Genomic DNA, 9,228 nt, shown 5'->3' with positions numbered 1-9,228 from the left:
GCAGGACCTCATTTGGATGTGTCTGGAATCTTGGAAGCGTGACTACCCCACGTTCTCCTACAAAGGAGAAAGCTTGAGAGCCTGTTTGGAGGTTCTAGCAGCGGACAGTGGCTACTCATATACCCTTGACTGAAGAATGAGCCTCCTCTATTGGGGAAAGTCACCCTCTTCGACCAGGCATGCAGCTCTAGGAGGGATGCACACGGAGCGGGGAGGGAGGAAGGGGGCACCCGCCCAGCCAGCCAGATAAGCCTGATCAACCCTGGTGACCAATGGGGTGACAGATGTCACAGTCAGATCGCCCTCACATCCAACACAGTGGATCATTAGGAGACTGGGAGCAGCCACCACAATAAAGAGTTAAAATCTCCATTTCAGTTTGCAGACCTAGAACCCATTCAATGAGGAGAGGCTGACTCCCTTGGAAGATGGCCTTGTAACACCATGGCAAGTGTAAATGGCAATGATGCTCCCAGTAGTCCCCCCTGCCGCTCCCACCGCCGCCAAAAGTAAGAGCTATTTAGTTGGGCAACTTTACACTGAGAAAAGGGCAGTACCAAATATTTTGGGGACACTGGGTCCAAGTTTTGATATGATACCTGGAAACCTAAAGCATTACTTTGTCCCTTAGTTATAGTAGGGGCAGGTGGGGACCAGGTAATCAGTCATCCTGGCCTCAGTCCAGCTCATAGCTGCTCCCTTGGGGTCCATGGGCTCTCCCAGGGGACATTTTCCCTGTCCCCAGATGTATAATTTGAAATGGACAAACTTGAGGGTCGGCAGAAACCCTATAGTGGCCTGCATAGTGAGGTATCATGGTGGGGAAGGCCCCATGCAATGCCCTGGACACGTTCCCTTACTCCATCCAAGATACTAGGGGCAAATAGTGGTGATGCACGCCATCCTTAAAAACATCAGGGATGTGGGGTGTGGTCCCCAACATGTCTCCATTTAATTGATCACTCTGGCCTGACATGGGCCCTGAGGATGACTGTGGGCTGTGGCAAGGTCTACCAAGTCATAGCCTCAACTACGGCTGGTGCGTCCCATGCGCTCTTTGCTGGAGTGAATGACACACATCTGCACACGGTATGTGGCCATTGGTTCAGATGTGCATCCCCTTCTAGCCCTGTCGGAAAGGGGAATCTGAAACTGTTCTCATTCATGTGGGAGTCAAAAGTATACATTCTTGCTCCTCTAGAACCTTCCCTCCTTCTCTAATAATGGAGTAGAGGGACCTGGACTTTTGGGCCATGTGACATGGTCATCACATTGGTCCATCTTATTGCTCACATTGTGTTATTCAGACTCTATGAGCAAACAACGGCTAATGCAGTGGGAGAATTGTTCAGACCTATGAGTTGTACTTTCTGAGGCTACCCCAGTGTGGGGGTGGGGAGCGGTTATGGCCTGGTGGTGGTGGAAAGACTCCCCACCTGTTTTTGCTGGCATGAGTGGAGTCAGTTTTTTCTATGGTATTTGGTTGGAGTCGAGTGATTACTGTCTAAAAGTTTCTGCCGTTCTAGAATGATCTATTCATGGTCTTTGGCTAAAGAGAACAGACTTTTTGGGGGGTTTTCTTCCCCATCTATGCCTATTTGTGCTTCCAGGTTGCCAGTTCCTTTAGCTGCAAGTCTGGGACATATGGGGGGAGACAGAAGAAAATCGAGAACCCACCACTGTGTCCTTCCTCAGGTCCCATGGCCTCTAGCTGGACAGCCACCTTTTCTCCACCTTACAGAGTCTTAGGTTTTTTAAATGAATATATAATTTCCGGAGCTTTCAGTTGTACTTAATGGGAGGAACAGGGAAAAGGAATATTCCATCTGCTGGAAAGTGGAAGTCCAGAAGCATTTGACCCACAGAAATGAGACCTCCCACCACATAACATTGGATCAAGGGATCCACTTTATAGCAGGGGACATGCGGAAGTGGGCCCATGACCCTGGTATTCACTGGTTCTTCGCAGAACAGAACGTGCAGAAAATGCCATCCTGAGAGAGCCATGGAATGCCCTCTGGAAGGCACAGCTGAGGTGCTGGGCTGGGGTTGATACCAGGTGAGGACGGGTGTCATCCTCCTGGATAGAGTGCACATTCCCTATCATCAGTCATTATACGGTACAGTGTCCCCAGCAAACATGGGGTAAAAATAAGGGAGGTCCTACTTATCATTGCTCCGGGTGGTCCACTTTGGAAATGTGTGCTTCCTGCTCCATGATGCTGGGCTCTGTAGGTCTAGAGGTCTTGGCTCCCAGAGGGGAAATGTGTCCACCCATCACCTTGGGTTTCTCATGCTGAGAGACCAGCAGGAAAAGACCCTGATCATTAGAAGGAGGGGAATCTGCTATTACATTGGGGATAGAGAAGAACTCCTCATTGTCAACCACTCCATGGAGGGGTGGGGTGAAAGCAGAGTCACTAATTTGGAGAGTGGATATTTGATTTCTTCACTCTCTTGACTTCCATTACCCTGTAGGGTTGTCCTAGTTTCTGTTGTCCTAACTCATCTTGACACCCAGTCTTACCTCTGTGGCCCAAAGAGTCCGTGTGATACAATCTCTAGGCCCCACACTTCTGGAGATGTTGCCTGTGATGACAGGATACTTCCCTGCGGCCGCCTCAGCCCTCGAGGCCTTTTGTGGTCAAGCTCTCCTGTCTGCAGAAAGCAGGCTGGGGGGCGTAGGATGGAGTTGCTAGGAAGATTTACCACTCCTCATTCCTCATTTCTGCCCTGGAGGGCTTTCTCTTTGTCTCGCCCTCTTCTTAAAAGATAACAGACACTTGTCCCAGAAAGGGCATGGAAGCTCTGGGCAATTTTGTCTCTAGTCCAAGGGCCTGGTTGGCCAGGGAACACATTCAGTTTTAATTTTCACTCCCCAGTGCAGCATTTACCAGTTTCCAAATCAGCCCAGTTTCGCCAATTTCAAGCTGCTGCAACGTCACTAATCTCAGAGATGGAGGAGATATGCTGTATTAGCTCTTGAAAGCTGGTACAAGCTGGCTCCGGAGCACCCCCAACCTGTTCCTACATTCAGACTTCTTTCTGGAAACTGTCTCGTTTCTCCTAATTTACTCCCCCCAGAGTTTATCAACAGATCTGGCTTGAGAAGTAAGCTTGGCACAAAGGATGGATGAAAGAAGTATGCTTGGCACAAAGGATGGATGGATGGATGAAAGAATGAATGAAATCCTTGCTGCTTGCTCTACCATCCTTGTGTGCCCAGCATGAGGCAAATAGGACTCACTGGAGAAAAACGAGTTGGTTTGAAAGGCTCTCTGCACATAGAAAGGGCACCACACTTGAAGTCAGAAAGTCAGGTTCAGGATCTGGCTCTGTCATGTAGTATCTATTTCACTGAGGCCAAGACCCTTAATGGCTCTGAACTTCATTTGGATCATCTGCAAAATGAGGCTGAAAAGACCCTGCTTATCACACAGGGCTGTTGTGAGGATAGAACGAAATAATGTACAGTAAGAACTCCAAAGTGCCATTTTATTGGTATCACTGCACAGCAAAATCAGGAATTTGAAAACAGCTATGAGTCGGTTGGTAAGAAGATTCATCAGAAAGTAAAGCTTAGTAAACGTTACTAGAAACGCAGGGTAGTGAGGCTAGGCATGGGGTCAGAGAGACGTGGGTTTGAAAACAGTCTCGACCACTTATTTGCTCTGTGACCTGAGGAAATCTCATCAAAAAGGGGGATATAATAATACCTACTTGGTAGGGTTATTACAGGAATTAGAATTAGTACATCAGTCAAAATAGGCTAATTATGCTCAGTAGCAAAGAGCGTTCCAGTCTCTGGGAGTTCCAGCGACAAAAGTTGATTGTTGTTTCCCACTAGTAATACATGTTCACTGTGTTCCCTGGGGGTGGGGGAGGGTCTGCTCTGCATGGTTTCAGGCTGGGGTGGGGGGAACACTGTCAGCTGCCTCGGCAGAGGGAGAGAGGGCCTTCCACCAGCACGGAAGTGACATCATTTCTACTTAGATCTTTTATGCTATTGGCCAGAACTGGGCATGTGGCCCCACTAACCCCAACCTGGTTGGGGTCTACAGTCCTCCTTGAAACACGGCCTGAAACATTGAGAGACAACGTCCACGATGACGTTGGCATGGAATGCCCACCCAAAGATTCCTTGTCTCCCCTCCCTAGAAATTGAGGAATAAGATGAATTCAACCAACGGGCTTGAAATTTGCTTGATCAGCACACACTGAGTAACTACTTAAATCTTCCCTTTGCAGTTTTATAAGTGTAGGAGACAGAGGAAAAAAACTACTAGTTTAAAAATGGGCCCCAGAGTCACTTTAGAAAAAGAAGTGTATTTTATTCAACAAAATGCCCAGAAAACCATTTTGTTGTGGAAAAATAGCCCCCAAGCAGGGTGGCTGGGCTAGGACATCAAGCTAAATTACTGTACATATTAAAGAGACAAGAATTTATAGTTTCTTGAAGTAGCCTGGGATGCTTTCTAGAAAAGAGATTCAAATATTCAATTTAAAACCATCTGCTGTGGGGCGCCTGGGTGGCTCAGTCGGTTAAGCGACTGCCTTCAGCTCAGGTCATGATCCCACGGTCCTGGGATCGAGTCCCACATCGGACTCCTTGCTCCGGAGGAAGCCTGCTTCTCCCTCTCCCACTCCCCCTGCTTGTGTTCCCTCTCTCTCTCGCTGTGTCTCTCTCTGTCAAATAAATAAATAAAATCTTTAAAAAAAATAAAATAAAATAAAACCATCTGCTGTGGTACACAGCGGTCTAGCTCCACCCTCAAACCTTCAGCAAAACCCTGCCACACTCTGGGTAAGTAGTGTTCGTTGGGGGCGGGGTGGATTAAGAAAAACCGTCTGCCCAGTTAATTCAGGACAAAAAGAAGAGAAAGCTCCTGGAGATATCAAGAGTTTAGCAGAAAACTATTATGAGAAACAACCCCCCCCCCCCCCCCCCCAAGAATCCTCAGTTATTCTGCGGGGAAATGCAATGAATTCCCCAACCCAGCATATGAGATATTTTGATTTAAATATTAAAGGGAAAAGTGGTCCTACTAAGCCAAAGAAGATGGGGGCTCTCCAGGCTGCTGCTAACAGATATTTAAAAAGAGAATAGGGGCGCCTGGGGGCCTCAGTCAGTTAAGCATCTGCCTTCGGCTCAGGTCATGGTCCCAGGGTCCTGGGATCAAGCCCCGCATCGGGCTCCTTGCTCAGCAGGGAGCCGGCTTCTCCCTCTCCCACTCCCCCTGCTCGTGTTCCCTCTCTCACTCTGTCAAATAAATAAAATCTTAAAATAAATAAATAAATAAATAAATAAATAAATAAATAAATAAAAAGAGAAGAGTAGAGGCCTCCAGCGGTGCTAGGTGTCTTTAAGGATGTCATGGGTCAACATTTAAAAAGTCATAGTTGAAGGAGATTTCTTCGAGAAATGTCAGCCTCTTATTAAGAAAGACCCGGCACGTAAAGCAGTGAAACGAGTCCCCCGCAGGCTCTCTAAGTTGGAGCAGGTTGGGCATGTTTCCGGCTGGGCATGTGCTCTTTGCCCCGAGCGCCCTCAGTGCTCCTGGGAATTCCTCAATAACCCACGGCCCCTTCAGGACTTCAGAGCCGGCGAGGTGAAAGGGCATTTCTTTACCTCTACATGCCATGTAATTGCCTCCTGTCAAACAGAAAATTAAGTTTCTTGAAATCCAAGTAGAACTTGGGGGCATGAAAAGCTTTGGTGTGACACAGGTGGGCGGGATGGCTTGTTTGTAGAATCCAGAACTCGGTTCTGTGAAGAGGGTACCGTGAAATACAGACTTGAGGAACTCTTCCTGAGGTGTTTTTGTTGGTGGTGCTGGTGATGTTTTGAGAGGGGACTCATTTAAAATTGTTGTTAACATTTCAATTTTTAAAAATGTTTGCCTGAGTTTACGCATGAAGTACTGAGAGAATTTACTGAGAGTTAAAGCAGGTTGGTTGTTGGTGGAAGTCTCACCCCGTAGACGCCCTCCAGGGGGAAATGGCCAGCTTTGCCTCCCCGTCAGAACTTCAAGGCCTGGCCAGAGATTCAGCCTCCTTAAGCACTTTTCTTTTTACTTTCAATAAAGAGTCATTTAGACTTCTTATTTGTTCTAAATAATCCTTAAAAAGAAAAAAAAAAAAACCAACTTAAGTTATTGTCAATGGTTAAAGGAAAATTTTCTTCTACTCACAACACTTCTGATTGCAAGTATGTGGGGGGTTTTCCCACATCAACCAATTCTCCAACTCTCCAGGCCCCGACTGGGCATCCTGCAATTCAATCCTGACACCAACTATGCAGTTAGTGTAGGCCCCACAAGTTAGGGGCTCCGCCCCACAAGGTTTCCCCCACTTCAGACACTAATCACAAGTAGTGGGTCTCCCCCAGGATACCCACACTTCTGTCCAATGTGGCTACAAGTCAATGGTTACCATGACCCTCTCCTCAAGTTCAATAATTTGCTATTGCAGTTCACAGAACTAAAGGAAATACTTAGGTTTACTGGTTTATTATAAAAGATATAGGGGCACCTGGGTGGCTCAGTCAGTTAAACGTCTGCCTTTGGCTCAGGTCATGATTCCAGGGTTCTGGGATCAAGCCCCATGCTGGGCTCCCTGCTCCGCGGAGAGTCTTTCTCCCTCTTCCCCTCCACCTGTTTGTGCTCTCTCTTTCTCAAATAAATAAATAAAATCTTTAAAAAAAAGATATAATAAAGGATAGAGATGAATAACCAGGTGAAAGGTACATAGAGTGAGGTCCAGGAGGGTCCCAAGCACACACCCTTCTGTCCCCATGGGGTTTTGGGCGCGTCTGGATTATGGATGCTTCTACCATCCTGGAAGCTCTCCAAACCCAGTTTAGGGTTTTTACGGAGGTTTCATTACATAGGCCTCATTGATTACGTCATTGGCCTTGGGTGATTAACTCAATCTCCTGCCCGACTCCCCTCCCCAGAGGTCAGTGGGTGGAGGAGTCCTGTCTACGATCAAATATTGTAACAAAGATGCTCCCATCACTCAGGAACTTACAAGGGTTTTAGAAGGTCTGTGCCAGGAACTCGGGGCAGAAACCAAATATGTATTTCTCATTTATGTCACAGTGGTCAAGAAAGTCTGAAAGGGAGAAAATAAAGTGAAGAGGAAAATAATCACAGGCTTCCTACTCAACCCTCAGAGACGCAAGGACCATGGAAACGGCAGAGCGGGCTTTCTCCCTGGTCATCCCGGACCTCGGGACGAGAGGCGAGGCCTCTCTCTCCAGCGCAGAGCCGGATGTCAGGTCCTCAGGGACAGCAGCTCTGGGCACAGCACCTAACTGAGGCTGTCCCGACACCCCTTCCAATCAGCTACTCTGGTACCTGGGAGTGCCTTGCGGAAAATGGGTTGTCTGTGGTCTACACACGAAATGCTAGGCCTTGGGCGGGGTCCTTAACCCCTACAGCCCTCAGTTTCCTCCGCGATAAAATGCGGCTGGTAAAAAGAAACCCTCAACCAAGAAACCTCGGGTCAGGTGTGTCCCAGAATTCAGTTTTTCAGATCTGAGAACGGTAACAAGGGGCCCCTAAGTGTCTGTGTTTTGTATTATACATCGCCTCAGAGCAGGGTCTGCCGAAGTCCCCCCTCAACAAATACCCTGTGAGAGCCCCTGAAGGACTGAGAATGTCCACGGAAGCCCTCTCGCTCCTCGTCCTCCTCAGCGGGTCCTTCCAGACCTCAGCCCCCGACTGCTCCTCCTCACCCCTCCCGATGAGATCCAAATTCTTCCATCCTGGCTGCAGACAAGCAGGAAGAATTCCTCCCCACTCCAAGACCCACGTTTAACCACCTGTTCCCCGGGGGGAAGGACTGATCCTCCCGCTAAGTCCTTATTACACAGTCCCTCTCTCCTTCCTCAAGGCAGAACACTCCTTTAGGGGCCTCTCAAGCCTGGCGTTCTAGAATAAAGGCTTATTATGCTTTTGGTGCTCTAGTTGCTTCTCTTCCACAACATTTGGAATTTTATAGTGAAACACAGGCACGTGCACAGGAAGCGGAGTGGACACAAACTGTAAGGAACCTCCCCCAGGTTAAGGTTTGCTGCCAAATGACTTACAAAAGCTTGTTTTCAGAGCTTTTTGGATTTTGGAAATAGGATATGAGCTTTGAGGACCTGTATTATATATCAACAGATGTGGAGATTAAATGAGATAGTCCAGGGAAGTGTTTAGAACAGTGCTGGGCACATGGAGCTTAGTAACTATTTGCCACGTGAATCATACTGAGAGGGTTGTGGAACTAAGGGACTGTCGCTATGGGAGCTCAGACCCACAGGTGTGCAGAGTGATCAGAGTTTAGAGCAACACTGTTGGAGAAGGCATCCTCTCATCCCTGCACCCTGAGAAACTATGGGGGGAGGGCATGTTCCAGCCATACCTGCACTCCTGCCCCTGGCTGCCCGTTTGCAATAGAGAGCCTACGGTCCTCGGCAGCTCAGATCAAAGCTCCGAATGCAGACCGTCCATAGAGGGCTCTGCTTTCCCAATAGTTAAATTATTTATTTTTGCACAAGGCAATAGTAACAGGATCAGCTCCATAGCCTGAAGAGTGTCCAGAATTCTTGGGCTTTTCACGGTAGGGGTGGGAGGACAGATGGACTCAAAGATGGATGGAGTATGTTCCTGTGATAGGCTTTAAGATGTGATCTTAAATCATACTCTAAGCTGTACACACTACAGAAGTATACCCAGCCAACAATATTTTAAATATTGCCCATGATTTAATCACCCATTTATTCATTCATCCAGCCATCGATGCCTGAGCACCTGCTATAGACCAGGCATTGTCTGTGCCCAGGGGGATTCGGGACTGAACAACACAGATAAGGTCCTTGCTATGGTCTGAATATTTATGTCCCCCCTCCCCCAAATTCACATCTTGGAATCCTAACACCCGAAGTGATGGTGTTAGAAGGCAGGGCCTTTGGGAGGTGATTAGGTCGGGATTCGGCTTTTATAAAAGAGATCCCCAGAGCACCCTTGTCCCTTGCACCACATGAGGATACCGGAAGTCTTTGACCCAGCAGAGGGCCCTTACCCGACCATCCTGGCACCCTCCTCTTGGACTTCCGGGCTCCAGAACTGTGAGCTATAAACTTCTGTTGGTTTTTAGCCACCCAGGCTGCAATATTTTGTTACAGCAGCCCGGACAGACTAAGTTAGTCCTCTTCTCACGGAGTTTCCATTTTTAGCG

Source organism: Phoca vitulina, unplaced genomic scaffold (genome assembly GCF_004348235.1).
Source record: "Phoca vitulina isolate PV1807 unplaced genomic scaffold, GSC_HSeal_1.0 scaffold54, whole genome shotgun sequence".
NCBI classification, from domain to species: Eukaryota; Metazoa; Chordata; class Mammalia; order Carnivora; family Phocidae; genus Phoca; species Phoca vitulina.
The sequence above is the reverse complement of the archived record's forward strand: the minus strand, read 5'-3'. Positions refer to the sequence as shown.